Source organism: Pezoporus wallicus, unplaced genomic scaffold (assembly GCF_028554395.1).
Source record: "Pezoporus wallicus isolate ANWC-B61680 ecotype Strahan unplaced genomic scaffold, APGP_CSIRO_Pwel_v1 scaffold_6362, whole genome shotgun sequence".
NCBI lineage: Eukaryota > Metazoa > Chordata > Aves > Psittaciformes > Psittacidae > Pezoporus > Pezoporus wallicus.
In genome coordinates this window covers 4,634,326-4,643,721 of record NW_026637663.1, presented here as the reverse complement: position 1 = coordinate 4,643,721, position 9,396 = coordinate 4,634,326, and the positions used below count along the sequence as shown (strand labels likewise).

The 9,396-nt window shown below is 37.7% G+C and overlaps 1 long non-coding RNA gene across 1 annotated transcript; it reads left to right on the top strand.

Moving 5' to 3' along the window:
- The first annotated feature begins 857 nt into the window (after nucleotides 1-857).
- Nucleotides 858-6,623, top strand: LOC130597901 (uncharacterized). The gene is made up of 4 exons (XR_008971877.1): nucleotides 858-1,032; nucleotides 1,634-1,741; nucleotides 1,988-2,248; nucleotides 6,510-6,623. It is a non-coding gene; the product is annotated as an uncharacterized LOC130597901 (long non-coding RNA).
- Nucleotides 6,624-9,396: the final 2,773 nt, after the last annotated feature.

The window sequence follows — 9,396 nt, the reverse complement described above, 5'->3', positions numbered from 1 at the left end:
GGTGTCTCTCCTCTCATCATTAATATCACCAGACTGGACTGACAACAGCTCAAGGAAAGTGTAGGTTGAAGACAAACAATGCATCTGCCACAAAGCACATTAGTTAATAAAGCTTTTGTTACACTTTGATTCATTGTCTAGTTTGGAGTCAAGACTAGTTATTAAACATTTCAGAAAGAGAAAGGATTGCTATGACAACAAAGTTTGAATAATTCATCTGAAGGGGAGAGGGGACATGCAATAATAGAACAATTGCTAAAATTCTTCTTAAAGGATTTGTGTGCATCAAAAGCAATAATAAAAAGGACGAGTTTCAATCTATGCTATCTTGCTGACTGCATCTTAAAAACATCTTTCATTATTGGTGGCTTGCACAATACAAGTTAGAGTACAAAATGTGCAGCTTCTTACTTCTTATAAATTGAGAGCAGGAGCACAAGAAAACAATCAGGAAACCTCTCTGAGCATTGATGTTTTGGGTGGCTAGACTAGCTTAAAATATTTTTTTTTTCTGTCATAAATGTTGAGTCATCGAAGCCAATGACATGACCTCCAATACAGTAAAATACATTCCAAGTGAGAACATTCTAGTCTCTTCCAAAGGAATTTAAGGGAAGCGGGGAAAAAAATAAATTTGAGTTAAAGAATGAAAATGGGACCATCATCTTCATTGCTTTATTTTATGTATCATTTCAATCTCTTACCAAGAAGGCTTTTGCTGCCTTTTTTTTTTTGTCGTTGGTGTTTTATTTGTTTTTGTTTCTCTTTAATACCCAGCATGGGCATTTTTAAGAAAGCACAACAAATTTTACTAAACGTATTTATTTTTTAAGCATCTGGTATATCTTTTCTTTCGAATAAAGATAGCAATCCACAAAGGAATTAAATACTGATCCCAACAAAAGCCACCCTATATTAATCTACAAAAGCAAACAGCCTACACAGCAGCAATGGAAGCTTTTCTCGCCTGCTTTTCCCTCTCTGGACCTGGAGAAGCAGCTATTTTAAAGACTCTTCTGGTACCACTGGGAGGTGTGTGACCTGTTTCTACCATGTGTTCACACATAAGGCAACCTGGATGAGATCGAAAGAGTATAAAAACCTTTCTGACTGTAAAAGGAAGGGAAGATCATCTGCTGTTTTAAAGACAGTAGTATATGAAGAGGACTGACAAAGATAAAAAGTCACCCCCCCCCCCCGAAACTCTAATCCTTCTCTATGTCTTTAAATAAATAGATTAAAATATAACAGTCTAGATTAGAGACTTTAAGATTGCATGTGTATTACTTAAAGTGGATTTGTGATAACACAAATGGGTGATTAGTTTAATAAAGTTTGATATCTGGTAATGTTTTGAGAAAATTAATTAAGGCAGCCATTCTCCTGCAGCATAAAATCTAGTTACTGTGGCTGCATTGCTGTGTTATTATACTCAAAAATGTCCTTAGGATTGTCAAGCACACACTTCTAGCAGCTAAACTGATGAGAAAGGAGGTCAGAACTCCTTTATCTGCTAAATAATCCAGGAACTGAAATAAATCTACACAATGGGCCTGAAAAATCAACTTTACAGAAAGTCTTTAAGCTCATACTCCTGATTCCTAATAGATCACTTTTTCTTTTTTTTTCACAGTGTGAACTTTCATAGACGCTAATGTGATTCACTCCAAAGAAGCTCCCAGATCTAAAATACTAATCTTAAGAGTCAGATGAGAACTTACTGCCGCAGTGGATTCCAAAAGTAAGTTATGCATTGCCTACCTCAGCATGGTTTTTATGTGCTTTGCATTTACTACTTTGCCTTCAGTCTTTTCCCCTTGTATTTTTAAACAAGTTTAAAAAATCCTTCTCCTTTAACTTCTCCAAATATTAATCGTTTCTTCCTTGCATAATGGATTTCATATGCTCTCTAATGATGGATTAATCTGAAGAAGGTTTCACTGAAAAATAAGAGAAGAAAAGCTAATTGGTCTTTTCCATTTACAAGGCAAGCCTGCATGAGATCAGGGGTTAGCTGATGCTGGAGTGTCTGCCTGCACCTACAGTTGCAGCAGGGATGTGAAGCAAAGTACATCACACTGCAATGAGGAAGCATAACAGGGTTAACCTGGTCAAAGAAGTTAGCTCCAGTTGAATGTGGCATTCATGATACTTCATTTGTGATATGGGAGGCTCAGGACTTGTTCGTATAACAAGATCAATGTCTGAGATTCAATTTTTTCACTCTTTTGTGGGATCTCAGAAAAAGGTAAAATGTTATTACAGAAAATAAATGCGGTTTTGCAGCAGCTGATGCAAGACAGACGTCCCATCTGTGCAAGGACTGAGTCCCTGCATGGTTCAGTCCCCCAAGGATGGAATTGTAAATTACAATTAGACCATCCATGTGCTTCAGCAGCTGAACTTGGCTAGGTAGATTTTACAGGTACTAGCAGAAATGTGAAATTAAATCTCTTCCTTTCTTTGCTTTACGTGTGTGTTCTCAATAAGGGATGTGCTGCCTGGCCCAGATACAATCATCTTCCAAACTGTAGTATTCCTGAATCTCCAGAATGCAAGTTGTGTCTATGGGTACATCTGTAAAGGCACATTTGTAATTCCTAGTTTCTGATACCTGTATTTCTGTTGAGAACAGAAATGTGTCAAAATATCACAGAGAAAGCTCACGCTAGAGCTGTTTCTAAATTCAAGGAAAGTTTAAAACTCACTGATTTCAATAATCGGTGAAGGAAAACAACTTATTCACAAAATAACCAGTAAAAGGGAAATGTGAAATTCTACAAGCTATGCTGACCTAATGATATATCCAGCCCACTCTTTCTGTCAAAATATTTACTTAGTACAGGACACCACCTGAGCATCATCTGTGAATTTAAAGCCAATATTAAACCTGTCTGGTTTATTCACTGTTTCTCTGAAAGTGCTGTTTATCCATAGGATTATATTTTATGGAGAGAAGTCGTAAAAAAAAAAAAACAAGCAAGAAGTGTCACCTCACATTTTGCTGTGTTAATTCTAAATTATGTCAGTCCACCTTGCCAGCAATGCCATGTAATATTTCAGAAGCTTTCTAAAAATGCCCCCTGAAACTTGTACTCTAAGTAACATAATGACAGAAGTGTCCTTCTGTCTCTCTTCCTGCCTGTTGTGAAGTAGTTGCTATTGTTTTTATTGCAAATATGGAATGTTAGAGTCACAGTACACTTCTCAGGTCACATTGTTTCTCTCTCTTATTGGAGAGTTTATCCAAGTTTGTCAAAAATAGATAGCCAAAGTTAGACTTAATTTTGCATAGATCTGAACGTCCAACAGCTTCTATTAATGTCACTTAGGGTAAGAGCATTCATTGCTTAATTAATCACTTAATAACCTGAGTCAGTTTTATATAGGAATGCAGGTCTACAATGCACGTATTATGTATTTGTTTATCTATCCTAAGTGCTGTTTAGAATTCTTATTTCTATTTACTGGTTGTTGGGAGGTTTTTTGCTTAAGAAGTGACTAAGCTGCAAACTGAAGGTGGGGGGGAATTTTTCTAACTATGAAGTAGAAAACAACAAAATGAAAATGAGTGCAGTGGGCCCCATTAAATGGGTGGTAGAAAATCAGAATGGTTGTGCAGTTCTTAAGAACAAGGTAATGAGTATTAAAATAGAGAATGAGAGTTAACAACTTCAAGACCAGTAGAGCCCTGTTTCAGTGCTACATGGAGATGCTGTCTATGTAACAAGGGTTCTCAGTACTCTGAAGAAGGGACCGAACCCCATGCAGGACAGGTACCTCAGGCTTGGTTTGTGGCTAGAGGTCCAAGGAGACCACAGTAGATACTAAATGTGAGGAATCAAAAAAGCTACACTGAGCTAAATTCTTGTAAACAACCTAATAGGAGGAGGTAGGAACAGTTCAGAGTTCAATGTATTTAGAAAAAAAGAAAAAAAGTTTATTTGCTTGGAACTTGATAATTCCATAAAAATGCTAACACTAGGAAGATAAACAGCGAAATAGAGAGTAATGAACCCATTAGAAGAGCAAATCCAAATTAAATTTTTAAAATTTGCTGCTGACTGAAAAGGACAACTGCACCAGGAAACACTTTGCCCAAAGTATCATAAGGCAGATTTAATCCAGAGCCCTGGGTGCTGGGTCCTGCCTAACACAGCTGTGGGCAGCCGTAGGCTAGCGGCTCAGGTTAGCTGCTGGGACACATATGTTCTGTGTACCAACACTGTCTTCACTGCCTCATGCTTTGAAAAAATCTTCAGCTGTATGCACCCAGAATAGACAGAAATGCTCACAGGACATGTCTTAGTTCCTCAGAACAATAGAGAACATGCTCAGGGAAATTCCTGAATGACTTCCCAACTCTCTTGTGTTATGAAATCAGGCAATTGCAGAGCTAAGGTCTTTGAGTAGTAAAGGGGGCAGGAGCAACTCAGGACATACCTACACCAGTTCTTAATAAGATCATCTGCCACAAATTACAAGAAACAGAACTGCAAGAAAAGCAAGCAAGGTGTTCTTCAAAAACATACACTGACTATAAGCAAATACACTTTCCAAATATTGATGAGTGCTCAGTGAATGTTAGGACCAGTTTTTCTTTGAATACTTTTTCACCTTTGAGTGTGGATTCAGGTTTAATGGTCTTGTTTGCAAGCCATTTGTGTCTGCCTTTCACAATCATTTGGGTGCTTGAGGTCTTCTACTACTGTGTAAGGCAAATGTCAGGCTGAAACGAACAAATGTTTGTTGAGAGAATACTTCATGTAGTGTAAAATTTCCTATTTAGATTGTGTGCTGGGGTGAAGAATTAGGTAAATCATCCAGAAACAAAGAGGTTGAGTTGTGTAACAAAGCATCAGAGCATGAACTGTGAATGGGGAATCAGTGGAACAACCTACAAATGTTTTGTAGACAAGGAACTAGTTTATTGATGGCATTCCAGTATAATCTCTAACTGTTAAATTTGCGGTTGCTATAGTCTGGATAAGGACAGTTTCCCAGAGAAAGGAATACATGTACATGCTTGGAAATATTTCTGGAGTTTATTTATTTGTTCATGTCTACAAATATACAGGATGACATCCTGCTGAAGTGTCCTATTGAAACAGTTTGCCTAGAGCAGTTGTCTTCATCCTTGAAGATATTCAAACCCTGACTGGACATGATCCTTGGCAGCCTGCTCTAGCAGATCTGCTTTGTGCAGGAATGTCAGACTAGATGACCTTCAACATCAGCATTGTTATCTGTTCTTCAGTTCTTCCATTTATTTCCATGGTTAACTTCATCACGTCAGATCCTTCACTGATGAAGATCTGCGCATCTCAAATAAAATCAAATCTAGTGAAGCCATTGAGCTTTTACACCAGAGAATTTTTTGCATGAATTGAAACCCCTGGGAATAGTAAAGCCCAGGAAGACTGATCCAGCAGTGCCTTTGGGTAGTCCCACTTGTGAGCCTAACATTGTATGGTGCTGCCATTTTGAACTGGTGGTGTTTTACTCTCATAATGCACAGGTGTCACACTAGTGACCCAGCATGGATGGTAATGGCATACCACTACTATTACCACTACTCTTGTATCTCATGTTCTTTTGCTGGGAGTGGAACAACAGTAAGAGATTTAGAAGACTTCTTTAGTGGAAATCCATACAGTGACTAAATGAGACTGAACTATCCCTGTAGCACAGAGTCACTTAAAATATGCTTTACTTCAAGCTATGGAAATCAACATAACCTTTCTAGTCAATTTTTTATGGCACAAACTGAGTTCTTGCTATTTTAATTGTTGTTTTTCAAGAACTCTTCTAAGTAATCTTGCCATTTGCCATTAAAAAAAAAAGAAAAAAATAACAAAAAAGGGGAAATCAGACTAAATGATGGATTAGTCTTTAAAAAAAAAAAAACACATTAATCATGGCCACTCTTAGAATCATAGAATCATTTAGGTTGGAAAAAACCTTTAAGATGATGTTCATTTTTACATTGTATTGCCATGTCATGCTTAAGAAAGCATGCTGTAAGCTAATAAAGGAATACAAAAGAGCTACTCGAGTTAGCTGATCCTTAAAGAAAGGCAAGAATTTTTAAGAGGGGAAAGAAAAAGAATTAGCTTTTTAATATCCTGCTTGCATTATGCTACGTGCATCTATCAACAGATGAGAGAGGCAACTTAAATCTCAGCAAGTAGAAGCAGACATAGATGTCCTACTGTGATTTTAATTCAGTGTATAAATATCTAAGGGGGGAAAAAGTGAACCCAAGAGGTAATTTAGAGGTATTAGTAATATATTCAATAGTTAACATTGTTGGAAATTATTAGAAGGTAAACCAATGAAGAGTGAAAAGGGAGAAGCAAATCTATTTTGTTATACCAAACCATGGTAGCTGTGATTGTGATCTAATTGCTGGTCAGGATCTGTTTTCAAAGATAAGATTGTTAGGCCTAGAATGTCAGGCATGATTAGATACTGTACCATGTCATAATTTAATTTACTGATTTATACAGGTCTGACAAAGGGCTTGATGAACTGAACACAAAGGAGAAGAATAATGGGAACAGGGATCTAAATGGTTACGTGAGTTACTGCTTTCCGCTTCCTTCCCGACCAGAGGTATAGGGCTTCATTTTTTATACTAGGATTCAGAATCAGTGTCAGGTGCTAGTAACAAAGAAACACAGGGAATAAGTCCTACTATACTAAAGGTTGCATTTTCTCAATGTGTAATTAATTTTACTTCATTTCTTAGTGCCTCATGTAAGCAACTCACTGGGTTTTAAAAATCTTGTGGAAAGAAGAACATGGGAAAAGTACCATTTAGAGCAGATATCTCTTATAGTGAAAAATACAGATCCAGGGTCAAGGGATCTCAGGCCTACCAGGCATCATCTGGTACCATTGCTGCCAGACATCAGGTGGAGACTGAATTTCTGACTCATCTGCTGCCATGGATTCTGAATCGTCACTATTCAACTTCTTGTTGCAAAGAAGCTTTGACACCGGCTAAGAAATGTGATATAAAACTAAAGTCTGCTTTTCTCTACTAAGATATGAGATATGCAAGGTAAAAGGAGGTGTATAATTTAATAATTTGTATAATTTAGCTCTGTCCCCAGTGTAGACAGCTTGGTGGAAAATTGGGACCATGAATATAGTCAGGTTATGCTAAGGTTCCTCTATATCTCTCCAGAGCAGCTGGGACATGTATATCAGAAAGGTCGTTAGAGATAAGCTTGTAAGGTGAGAACTTTGATCTTGGGGGTGGGGGGTGAGGGTGTTGGGGGGATAGACTTGGACATTGTTCATGGTAATAACTATGAGTATGTAAAAGAGGGGAGCACATTTCTGTAATTATTTAAAGGGTTGCTTCCTTCTGCCATTTGTTTTAATTGCAAACTACAGAATCAGAAGCCATTTTGGACATATTAAGGGACACTTATCTAAACAAGCAGGTAAGAGTATCTGTTTAAAATACAGTAACTGAGAAAAGAAGCAATAGAGCATTTGGGTTTATTTATATTGTATTTTATTTTAAATAATATGAAATTCTTTTTATAAGGTTAAATAAGGTGCCCACACTAGAGAAGCCAGTACTAAGAACCAGTTGTGTTTTAATGGAAGGGACTGAAAAGAGGCACAATGATGAAAAATTGTATGGTCACCTTTTTCAGAGCAGCTTCCCATTTCTAAAACAGGAAATTATGTGAAGATTAATAGTGCCTCCCAAGCTGATCGTCGAGAAAGCACATAGCAAGCCAGCAGCAACAGGAGCTATTCTTAGCTTGCAGCTTGGCTATATGTGGTCGCTGAGCAGTGTACAAAGAGGTAAGGCTCTCCCTCCAGTTCCCAGTGATGGATATCACTCTCTCCACAGGCACATTGTGACAGTTTAGAGAGATCTTGGAGAGGTGAAACATCTGAGTGAGCACGGAAACCGAACTGCCCTGACACAGCCCCAGTCTGCATTGCTGTTATCCATTTTAAGGCTCTACTCAGTCTCTTCTATGGGAAGCTGTAGGAAAGAGTAGCTTTGTGGTCCTAAATGAGATGCTAGCAAAGCTTTGTATCCTCTGCTAAGTGTTTCTTACCTGTAAAGCTTTGCTAATATAAATTCAGACTCTTGAAATGGCATGACCTAAGCTCAAATAAGTCCTCTTATTTCTACATAACTATTTATATCTAGGTTTTTTTGTAAATACATATATGTTGGTGGTCATTAAGAAAGCTTCATCTCCTCATCCTTGCCATACAGTGAGGTTGGAAACCCAACAGTTCTCTGTGCTGTAAGCAGTAGGCTGTTTGAGTTAGTATATAAATGTTACTTTTTGAGATGTTCGCTACTGTAGGGCCTGTATGCATGTGTGTGTATGTGCGCATGCATACATATTAATGCTTATGTGTTTCCCCTGTAACAACCAAACAGGAAAATTACAGTTACAAGAGGGTCTTGCTTCTGCTCAAAGTTCCAGCTCCAGTGAGCTGTGGTGACTGTTTATGGTACATAAATTGCCCTTCTGAGAGAGAGAGAATGGAAATTAGCAAAACTCCCCAAAGAAACTTTTGAACGCTTCCAAGTATTGAGTCAGATTTTAACTGTCTGACAGTGTTGTTTGGTCACTGTCTGGAAAAGGAGATTCACAGTACAAATCCAGTAATTACAGAGTGCCTTCTTGAGTACCACTTGCAGTTACAGTATTAGAAACAATATGCATGGCTGCAAGGAGGGAACACCTTGCAATTCAAAACCCATAATTTGTTTAGACAGAGCCATGTGTGAAAGGAGTCTTAAGTTTTAACTAACTCAGAAGGTTTTGAGCACCTTATGGCAGTGAAAATGTAATGAATGACAAATGTTTAGGGCCTGTCGCTGTAAAACCCTCCAATGAATTCATTCAAGAGCCTGCTTAAAAATTTGTGTCACAACTAAAAAAAAATAAATATATCCATGCAACAGCAACAAAAGCCCAGCCCTCGGAGGCAAAACATATTTTAACCAAGAGGTGGCTGTGGAATGTCTGTTCTATACCTTTTTGAGTGACTTTTTGCGACACCAATGTGAAAAAGACAGTTTGAGATAAATGAAGAATATTTGTTCAGGGGAAATGAAGAAAGGAAAAGCAAATGCTGAAGAATTTTTCATCACAAAAGGGAAGATTTCAAGATGACTTAAAGAAACATTCAGAAAGATGAAGGACATGGTTAAACCTGAAAAAGATAATCAGTATACACAAATGAGAAGTTCAAAACATGGCTTTATAATGGCCTTTTTGTTATTTGGGTTTAGCTAGGGAAAGGTAAGGCAGCTTGACAGCAGGAGTGCCTATCAGTAATTAATTTCTAGGTTTAAAGGTGCAACCTACCCAGGAAAACCTTTGCTGTTTTTAATGAAAACAG